Source organism: Siphateles boraxobius, unplaced genomic scaffold (assembly GCF_051911475.1).
Source record: "Siphateles boraxobius isolate OS27281-9 unplaced genomic scaffold, OSU_SipBor_1 77, whole genome shotgun sequence".
Lineage (NCBI taxonomy): Eukaryota > Metazoa > Chordata > Actinopteri > Cypriniformes > Leuciscidae > Siphateles > Siphateles boraxobius.
The window spans coordinates 3,684,672-3,691,842 of NW_027509205.1; the positions used below are offsets into that span (position 1 = coordinate 3,684,672).

Sequence of the window (7,171 nt, forward strand, 5' to 3'; positions counted from 1 at the left end):
GGGACGCCAAAACGTTGGGAGTGGGCGAGGCGGGCTTTACTTAAATGGCCATAACTCTCCAACGGAATGAGACAATTACACCCAAGTCGGTACACCTGTGCACGGGCTCAGCCTGTGCTCAGGTGAAAAGGGATGTGGCGACTGGCCACTTGGTGGCGCTGTAAACAGTAAAAACAACAACATGAATACGGCCATAGGCGACTGTATGTCAGGTGATTTTTCACACATGCACAAGGTATTCATACCACATGATAGAACTCCTCATTCGGAACAACTTTGCTTCTAGGACCACTGCTGCCAATAAAAGCGCTGGTTGAATAATGGAGATTATTTGAAGAATGATGAAAAAAAAAACTAAAAAACAGCCCTACTTTTGCAGACTGGTCCTAGGTTGAGAGTTTTACATCTCTCGATCAACCACTGCAGTTCACTTATCTGGATTTCCTAGGTCGTTAACTACCAGAAGAAGAGGAACTCGAACAATCTGCTCTTTTAACCAGTGTGTCCAGGGGAGAGCGCGAACGCAGTCCCCCACTACCATAAATTATGCAGTCGAGATTCCCACATTTGGGGAATTCGCAGGGGTCAGCACAACCGGAGTGCAATGGCCGAGCCTCGCCCTGGGTGAACCACCTTCCTGATCATGGTGTCTCCCCTGCCAGGTAAGTATGAATTCCCAGGCCTCCCGTCAGAGGCACCATGTCCCTCTCCGCAATCCTCACCAACGGTCGGACAATCAAACACACACCTGATTCAACTCATCAGCTCATTCGTAAAAACTCCAAGAGATAAGAGAGAGACATCAAAAACCTGCAGAGTCGGGCTCTTTTGCTGTTGTTGTTGTGGATGATGTTGTTTTCATGCTCCGGATCCATGAGCCAAAAATCAATTTCATACGCGGTCACCGGATAGTGGACGAATCAGATGTTAAACGAGATAAGAACAGAGTTGTTGTTTTTTTTTCCCTCTCACACCACCATTACCTGTATAGCATATGATCACCTACAACACCTTTAAAGCACCCATACACAGCAATATACGTTACTTCCATTAACACCTGCTGCCACACAAGACTAAAACATCTCTTTCATTGAACACAGTTTTTGGGGGTGCACCGTTCCCAGAAGTACTGCAATACCGGGTCGATGCGTGGAGTGGACGGAGCAAGCTCCTCTTCCATCTCCCAGTTCCAAAAATCAATTTAATATATGGTGCCCGGGTAGGGCACATATCAGATATTAAACTGATAAGAACAGATACTACACTTGATCTTAGCCAAAAGGCCGAGAAGCGATGACACAATGACGCAGAGGCGGGGGAGCCGTCAAAGGCCACGCCCACCTGGGCCGTGGCGAGAGGGTCTAAAGGTCGCCAACAAACAAGCTCAGCTCACAGCAATACAAGCTCAGCTTGACTGTTGACACCGAAAATGGATCACAGCAGAGCGCACAACACGACACTTTGGAGTGCAACCTGGGATTTTGGACCAACAAACATTCTGCCCTAAAAGTGAGCGGGCAGACCAAAGCGTACGTCGTAGAGACTTGAAACTCTTGAGGGATGGTAGTACCCGCCCGGTCTACGACATCACCAAGGCTCGGCCCAATCGGCCCCAAGGTGGCGCTGCAGCGATCAGAAGTACGAAATGCCTCGTAACTCCTGAACCGTCCGTCGCAGACCCAAGTGTCTTACATCACCGGAATCCTTGGCTCGGGCCGAACAAGACGCAGGCCTCGGATTCGATGGTTGCGCTGGCGAGATTTTCGGGTATTTGGGATTTTGTGAAAAAGCTACTTTTGCACACTAGTCCTAGGTCTTTCGCCCGATCTGACCCAAACCGGTGCAGAAAGATTCCCTGGAGTCTGATTGCCGACAGCGATGGGGAAAAAAGTCGGAATTTCGATTCACGTTGGCGACGGGACGCCAAAACGTTGGGAGTGGGCGAGGCGGGCTTTACTTAAATGGCCATAACTCTCCAACGGATTGAGACAATTACACCCAAGTCGGTACACCTGTGCACGGGCTCAGCCTGTGCTCAGGTGAAAAGGGATGTGGCGACTGGCCACTTGGTGGCGCTGTAAACAGTAAAAACAACAACATGAATACGGCCATAGGCGACTGTATGTCAGGTGATTTTTCACACATGCACAAGGTATTCATACCACATGATAGAACTCCTCATTCGGAACAACTTTGCTTCTAGGACCACTGCTGCCAATCAAAGCGCTGGTTGAATAATGGAGATTATTTGAAGAATGATGAAAACAAAAACTAAAAAACAGCCCTACTTTTGCAGACTGGTCCTAGGTTGAGAGTTTTACATCTCTCGATCAACCACTGCAGTTCAATTCTCTGGACTTCCTAGGTCGTTAACTACCAGAAGAAGAGGAACTCGAACAATCTGCTCTTTTAACCAGTGTGTCCAGGGGAGAGCGCGAACGCAGTCCCCCACTACCATAAATTATGCAGTCGAGATTCCCACATTTGGGGAATTCGCAGGGGTCAGCACAACCGGAGTGCAATGGCCGAGCCTCGCCCTGGGTGAACCACCTTCCTGATCATGGTGTCTCCCCTGCCAGGTAAGTATGAATTCCCAGGCCTCCCGTCAGAGGCACCATGTCCCTCTCCGCAATCCTCACCAACGGTCGGACAATCAAACACACACCTGATTCAACTCATCAGCTCATTCGTAAAAACTCCAAGAGATAAGAGAGAGACATCAAAAAAATGCAGAGTCGGGCTCTTTTGCTGTTGTTGTTGTGGATGATGTTGTTTTCATGCTCCGGATCCATGAGCCAAAAATCAATTTCATACGCGGTCACCGGATAGTGGACGAATCAGATGTTAAACGAGATAAGAACAGAGTTGTTGTTTTTTTTTCCCTCTCACACCACCATTACCTGTATAGCATATGATCACCTACAACACCTTTAAAGCACCCATACACAGCAATATACGTTACTTCCATTAACACCTGCTGCCACACAAGACTAAAACATCTCTTTCATTGAACACAGTTTTTGGGGGTGCACCGTTCCCAGAAGTACTGCAATACCGGGTCGATGCGTGGAGTGGACGGAGCAAGCCCCTGTTCCATCTCCCAGTTCCAAAAATCAATTTAATATATGGTGCCCGGGTAGGGCACGTATCAGATATTAAACTGATAAGAACAGATTTTTTTTTTAATTTTTTTTTATTTTTTTATTATATTATTTCTCATACATTCTACATATATCCATCACATTACAATTCAAACAAATTTTTCCACCTTTCTCTAGCAGCATGTTTGCCCCACCTTTGACAATCCCACCTAATCCTTCCCCTTAATTCAGCCTCCAAACCCCGTATTACTCCCTCTGCCGAATTTTTCCCCTTCCCCCTACTTATACATTTCCTTTCTTCCCACAGTCCTTTCTTTATCAAACTCATTATTAACCAAAGCAAAAAGATATCTTTCCCTTCACCCCTCTTGCACCTAATGCCCTCCATTATATTCTCACTAGAAACCTTAAAGCTACCTGAAATCATTCTTAATAACCTCTCTCCCTTTGTCCACACTCTCTGAGCAAAGGCACACTCCCAAAATGCGTGCCTGATAGTCTCTTCTCCAGAACACCCCTCTCTAGGACAACTTCCATCCTTAGCTAACCCATGCCTGTACATAATCTCTTTCACTGGTAGACGCCTCAAAAAACATAACCAATTAAGATCTTTTAAACTATTCTCAAGGTTTTTTGGCTGAATATTCGTCCACACCAACTGCGGAACCCCAACCTGAACTACACTGGACACCCTTTCTCTTACCATCCCATACAACTTCCTCTGCTCCAAACAAACTTCCACCTCCTTACTCTCAGGATATTTACTCATCCACCTAGCGGCATGCTTGTAGTGCCAAGGCTGCACCTCTGCTCTTGGACCATCGTTGGACCACCTCATTACATGCCTCGCCTGATAGGAAAAAAACAACCTAAGAAAAAACCATGATGGATGCTTCAATGGCTCAGCTAACTGTGCTAGAATGGAAGACACAAACAAGCAGTCAAGTTTTAAAGGTATATGAGGCACATCCCGTCCTCCTTTGCTAACAGGGTTGAACATTTCAGACCTCTTCACGTATTCATACCTACCACCCCAAACAAAATTAAATAGTAACCTCATTACCACCTTCCTCATACATGCTGGTAAAGGATAAATGTAAGCTAAATACTGAAACACGGGCAACACATCCATCTTCAATATCAAAACCTTCCCCATCAATGTTAACCTCCGCCCCTTCCATCTAGCCAGCCTCATCTGTACTGATGCAATACGGCCAATCCAGTTCAGAGTTGCTGACCCTTCATTCTGAAAATGTATGCCCAAAATTTTAACAGGGCCCTCACACACCTGCAGACCACCAATTCCATCTAGTCTCTGTTTAAACCTTCCAAAGAACTTGACAGATAACTTTGAAATGTTTAAGCAAGCCCCAGACGCTAAAGAAAACTCCCCAAATAAGTACAAGGCTCTTTCAAGACACTTATCGGACTCCAACAGCAACGTAGTGTCATCCGCATACTGTGATAACTTAACTACAGTACCCTTGCTGCCAGGTATCGTCAAGCCCTTTATCCTACCATCTATTCTGATTGCCTCTGCCACCGGCTCCATATAAAGAATAAAGAGTAATGGTGAGAGAGGACACCCCTGCCTCACTCCCTCCCTTATCTCAAAACCCTGGCCTAACCTCCCATTCACCTGGACCAAACAACTAGCTTCTTTATACAGCGTTCTAATCCATCCTATGAAGACTTCCCCAAATCCCATCCTCTCCATAACCTTGAACATAAACCATCTATTCACCCTATCAAATGCTTTAGCTAGATCTAGACTAACCACCATCAATGGAAGGTCCCTATCTTCAGCCCACGCAATGGCATCCCTAATAAGCTGCAAGTTCCATTTAGTACTGCGACCCACTACCCCACATGTTTGATCGACATGCACTACATGAGGTAGGGCTTTCTTCAGTCTGTCTGCCAAAAGTTTTGCTATGATCTTGTAGTCCACAGTTAGCATTGTAAGCGGCCTATAATTAGCAATATCTGCCCTTTCACCTTTTTTATAAAGAAGGGTCATAACCCCGATTGACATTGAGCCTTTTATTTTTTTGTTCTCCAACACCTCTCTAACCATCTCCACCAAATAAGGGCCTAATATATTGAAAAATCTGACATAAAATTCAACCGGTAAGCCATCAACCCCTGGTACTTTACCTTTACCCATCCGCTTCAATACTCCCTCGACCTCTTCGATTGTTATAGGGGAGCTCAACTCTTCCTTTACATCCTCCGGAACTGTATTTGCCAGAAATTTAACAAACATTTCACTTTTCTCCACAACTATATTTCTCTCACTAAAAAACTGTTTGAAATGCTCTTCTACATATCCACTTATTTTCTCTATTTTCGTCAAAATCACTCCCTCCTTATCTTTTAACTCAACAATTGCTTGCTTCTCTTTACGATCCCTCACAGATCTAAAAAGGGCTGCATTACAACTTTCCCCGTTCTCTCGAGTCTCCTGTCTTCTTTTAAACAAAAACCTTTTAGCTTGGTCTTCATAAATCAACCTTATCTGTCTCTTCAGGGAATGAACCATGTCCCAGTCAAAAGTACCCCCAACATTGTACTCTTCAAACTTCAACTCTAAATCTCTTTGCAAAGTTCCTGCCTGTCTCCAAATCTTCCTCATCCTTCTTTTACAGTATTTAACAATCCATTCCTTTGAGCGACTCTTAACCATTTCCCACCATCCCCCGACATCGCTATACAGGACCTTTAACCCCTCCAACCCCCTAAAAAAGAATACATACTCATCACAAAATTGTTTCTCCTTCAATACCTCAATATTCATCCTCCAGTACCCCTTACCAAACATTAAATTATTCCCTTTAACTACAAACCAAACCATTTCATGATCAGAAAAAAACACAGGCCTTACTCCACCCCTTTCCAAAACAAAAGTCTTAGAAAAAAAAACATAATCTAACCTTTTCTCCACCCCTCTAGAGTTCCTCCACGTTGTTACACAAACCTTTGGATTAACCCCTTGGCCCCCATCTACCAACCCATGCCCTTGCAGAACCCCTTCCAACACCGTCAGACTGCTGTCCTCTATATCTTTCAATTGCAAATTAAAATCCCCTCCCATTATAATTTGCTTATTGGTGGCACAAACTGTTAACAACATTTCAAACATTTCCTTTCTCTCATCAACAGTTTGAGGAGCGTAAACTGAAAGCAATCTATATTCTCCCCCCCTCCACTTTACATCAGCCCCAATCACCCTCCCCGGAGAAACAATGAAATGATTTATGACTTCAATCTCTTTATCCCAAAACAAAATCCCGACCCCTGAAGAATAACCCCCCCCCCCCCCCACACTCCATACTGCTCCACCTCTCCCCCACTCTTTTGTAAATTTCCTAGAATCCTCTAGACTCTTTAAATGAACTTCTTGTAAAAAAAACACATTACACCTATAATTTCCTAAAAAAGAAAAAACAGCTTTACGCTTCACCGAGTCCCTAATACCTCTAACATTTATGGACCCCACAGTCAATTCATCACTGCAGAACATTTATTCTGCCAGTGGAGTACCCTTTGTCTCTTGTCCCTCCAAACTTGTGGACCCAGTGTCACTGACAACCAAATCCGACCAGCGAATAGGAACCTCGCTAAGGCCCACTGAATCATCCATCTGATCCTCATCTTCGCTGCTAACTTTCCCCTCTGTCAGCAGAAATAAGGGCCTAGCATTGTCCATCTCAAGCCCCTCTTGACTGTCTGTGGACGAGGATTCCTCCGAAAAGCTTAACTTTAGCATCTTTTCAGCTCTCGCCCTCTTGCCTGGTCTCTCCTTTATCTTTTCTGCCTTCCTAACCAGCTGACTTTCTTCTCCTCTCGATCCCTCTAGGAGGCCTTGTCCCTCCACCTCTATCACGCTTTCCACGTCATTTGGGCGCTGCTCTGCGACTCTGAAATGTTCCCCGTTCAATGCCTCCAAGAAAGCAACCATCACATCTTCCACTTCCTCAGTCGCATTACCTTCCACCGCCGCTTTGGCCCCCTCCTTTCCCTCCACAACCGCCATCTTCTCCTTTACATGTTGCACCATGACATCTTGT

The 7,171-nt window shown here is 45.2% G+C and overlaps 4 non-coding genes across 4 annotated transcripts; all 4 read right to left on the reverse strand.

Annotated features, from left to right (window-relative positions):
- Positions 1 to 506: 506 nt before the first annotated feature.
- Positions 507 to 670, reverse strand: LOC143726536 (U1 spliceosomal RNA). Its single transcript, XR_013198776.1, has one exon. It is a non-coding gene; the product is annotated as a U1 spliceosomal RNA (small nuclear RNA).
- Positions 671 to 1,104: 434 nt separating this feature from the next.
- LOC143727018 (U2 spliceosomal RNA) lies at positions 1,105 to 1,295 on the reverse strand. The gene has a single exon (XR_013199230.1). It is a non-coding gene; the product is annotated as a U2 spliceosomal RNA (small nuclear RNA).
- Positions 1,296 to 2,423: 1,128 nt separating this feature from the next.
- On the reverse strand, positions 2,424 to 2,587 carry LOC143726537 (U1 spliceosomal RNA). Its single transcript, XR_013198777.1, has one exon. It is a non-coding gene; the product is annotated as a U1 spliceosomal RNA (small nuclear RNA).
- A 434-nt stretch (positions 2,588 to 3,021) lies between these two features.
- Positions 3,022 to 3,210, reverse strand: LOC143727438 (U2 spliceosomal RNA). Its single transcript, XR_013199492.1, has one exon. It is a non-coding gene; the product is annotated as a U2 spliceosomal RNA (small nuclear RNA).
- Positions 3,211 to 7,171: the final 3,961 nt, after the last annotated feature.